Source organism: Leucoraja erinacea, chromosome 26 (assembly GCF_028641065.1).
Source record: "Leucoraja erinacea ecotype New England chromosome 26, Leri_hhj_1, whole genome shotgun sequence".
NCBI classification, from domain to species: Eukaryota; Metazoa; Chordata; class Chondrichthyes; order Rajiformes; family Rajidae; genus Leucoraja; species Leucoraja erinaceus.
In genome coordinates, this window is record NC_073402.1 from 24,943,401 (window position 1) to 24,947,057 (window position 3,657).

Consider the following 3,657-nt stretch of genomic DNA (forward strand, 5'->3'; position numbering starts at 1 on the left):
ACACACCCCCACCACACACCCACCCCCCACACCCCACACACACACACATTACACACACACACACACACACACACACACACACTGGGGGCAGTTTACACTGGCCAGGTGACCCACTAACCCTCCTGTTTCAGGCTGTGGGAATGAATTGGAGCATCCGGTAGAAACTCACGTGGTTACAGGGAAAGCACGCAAACTCCACATCAGCTGGGTCGTTTGACTTGTTTTGGCTGTCGTGTGTCTTCATTAAGGGCAGGTGGGGTGGAATTGCAAATTTTCAGACTGGACATTTTTAAAGAACTCCCCTGCCCTGCAAATGGTGCCATAGTATATATTTTAAATCTGGACAATTCTGACATTCCCCAACACCTCTCTGGTTTGAGAGAGTTGCTGCCTGTCCTGCCTCAATGTTACATATTGCTTTGACAGGTGGTTGATGCACGAGAATTCTTGTGCTTTCACGGCCCCAAACTTTCTGGAAGTGAAGGAACACGTGTAATGTTGTGTTTCCCGACTTCAGTTTGTTTTGTGGGAATTTGTATGTTTTAGCGGCATGCCGTGATTTAAACGCCCCCTGTATAATTTTGGCCATTTGGTGCTCTTCCGCCCACTGGGTGTAAACTACCTGAAGCACGCGCCACCTGTCCCATGTGTAACACCGACTGATAAATGGTTGCTTCTAAATGAATGCATCTAGCCAATGAAGGAAAGCTAGACGTTGCAAAATAGGAAAACAGAAACCTGTGTATGTGCATGGCAGTGTAACAGCTAGCTAGATAATCTAATAACATGGGTTGAGAGATACTTTGACATCAATATCATGGAATCCTTTACATCCACCTGAGTTTGCATCACAACCAGAAGTAGACGCCCTCAAAAGTCTAGGGTGTCATCCACGTGTGTTTGATGCAATGGGACTTATGATTTCTTGGCTCAAATAAGAGTGCTACTCACCAAGCCAAGAATGATGAGGTCAGCCTACGATCGGCCAGTCAAGCAGTCTGAAGCCCTATGCTGGATGCACTGCGTTTATTGACCACTTGAGATCATTGTTGATGAGGAGTGAGAAGTTACAACTGAATGTCCCCTCATTTCTTCCTCATTGCGTTGCTTTGCAGTAATCCCTCAATGGTGTTGGAAAGTGAAGTATGTGGCTGCTCCCCATTTCTTAATCAAGTGGTGTTCTCTCGGGTGGGGTGGACTAAGCCAGCGGAGTTTGTGGAGAAGCATTTTCAACACATGTACCACACAAATAAAATTGTATCCAGCGTGTACGGATCTGTTGTGAAGATTTCTTGTGCTTCATTGAATGTGCATCACAGCAACTAGTTGTGATTAAAATTCTAATGACTTGCTATCTGTTTCTCTGACCTGGAGTTTGTAGATCGGCTCAAGCCAATAGTACCATAGTCGGGATCAAACCTGGTGCTGTCATGCAGCAAGTCTACAGCTGCACCACCGTGCCCCCCTCTCATAGAACACTTTCCCCAAGGATGATTATTGGAGAGGTAGAGCAGCAATATTTACACTAATTTCCACTGCTGCTGCCTGGCCCACTTTGTTCCTCCAGCACTTTTACTCAAGATTCCAGCATCTGCAGTTACATAGAAACATAGAAAATAGGTGCAGGAGTAGGCCATTCGGCCCTTCGAGCCTGCACCGCCATTCAATATGATCATGGCTGATCATCCAACTCGGTATCCTATACCTTGCCTTCTCTCCATACCCCCTGATCCCTTTAGTCACAAGGGCCACATCTAACTCCCTCTTAAATATAGCCAATGAACTGGCCTCAACTACCTTCTGTGGTAGAGAGTTCCAGAGATTCACCACTCTCTGTGTGACAAATGTTTTTCTCATCTCGGTCTTAAAGGATTTCCCCCTTATCCTTAAACTGTGACCCCTTGTCCTGGACTTCCCCAACATCGGGAACAACCTTCCTGCATCTAGCCTGTCCAACCCCTTAAGAATTTTGTAAGTTTCTATAAGATCCCCTCTCAATCTTCTAAATTCTAGCGAGTGCAAGCCGAGTTTATCCTGTCTTTCTTCATATGAAAGTCCTGACATCCCAGGAATCAGTCTGGCGAACCTTCTCTGTACTCCCTCTATGGCTTATGTCTCCATCTTACTGCTCCACTACAAAATCTCTTCAAAGTATGCCTACATTGAAGACGTTCTCGCTCTGATGGTAGTTCTGTGAGACCTCTCTCACTGCTTCCCCCTCTGTGATTCCTTCTTCCCTCCTGCTTTTTAACATGTCTGAAGAAGGGTCCTGACATTGCAGATCCATTCTGTCCACAGATGCTGCCTGATCACCGGAGATCCTCCAGTACTCTGTGGTGGGCTGCACTGATCCTGTTGGACAATGTACAAGAAACATGATGAACGAAAGTAATGAGAACTCAGCACGTGTGGGATTATGGTGGATCTTTAGCTGGAGTGTGAACTTCATAATGGCTGCCACATTCCCATACACCAATCCCAACCCACTTGTTATACATTTTGATCAATAATCCCTTCTGCATAGTGTAGGAAGGAACTGCAGATGCTGGTTTAAACTGGAGATAGACACAAAAAGCTGGAGTAAGTCAGTGGGTCAGACATCATCTCTGGAGAAAATGAATAGTTATTGATTTGGGTCAAGACCCTTCTTCAGACTGAAGAAGGTTTTTTTTTAGAAGAGTCTCGATCTGAAACGTCACCCATTCCTTCTCTCCAGAGATGCTGCCTGTCCCGCTGAGTTACTCCAGCTTTTTGTGTCTATCTTTGGTTTAAACCAGCATCTACAGTTCTGAAGAAGGGTTTTGGCTTGAAACGTTGCCTATTTCCTTCGCTCTATAGATGCTGCTGCACCCGCTGAGTTTCTCCAGCACTTTTGTCTACTTTCTGCAGTTCTCTCCTCCACGAGGATTATCCATTCATATCACACTGGAATTGGAAATTCTGACTACTGCAATGTAAACACTTTAAAAATCCTGTTTTACAATCCTGTGAAGGGTGGAGTAGCAAATGACAAGAGAACATGTCACAGAGACATCGCAGGAGGTGCAAGTATGACTTCCAGTGACATACCTAACTTAATACACTTTTTTCTTTTCCCACATGAATATGATGTGCAAGTATGTGTTTAGATTGGAGGCTGAAATGAGTTGATTTTCTCAACTGTAGGGTCACACAGACAGGCACAAACACACACCCACACCCCCATCTGGCCCATGTGCTGATTTGAGTTAAGAGTTGTGTGAGAAAGAAGAAGGAATTGACTGGATATAAAAACTGAACATCCGTCAGGGGAAAAAAACACAGTTAAACTTAAAGTCTAAGTCCATTTGTCAGAACTGGAAAAGATAATAAAACAAGTTTTAAGTTGCAATGTGGGTGGTGGAGGGAAGGGCAGGATAAAAGGAATGACTTTGGTTAGGGTGAGGCTTCTGTAACCATGGCGACAAGGCGTGATAAAGCTATTTGGTTGATAGATTAATGAGGGTGATTACAAGGAGGGAATATAAGAAAAGGACATGTCAAATGGTGCCACGCAGGGCTGTAGGTGAACTTCACACAACAGACTATAAGTAGGCATCAATAAATACAGAACAGAACAGGTCAGTGTGACCATATACCAATGAATATATATTTACACACATGAATAAACAGATAAAG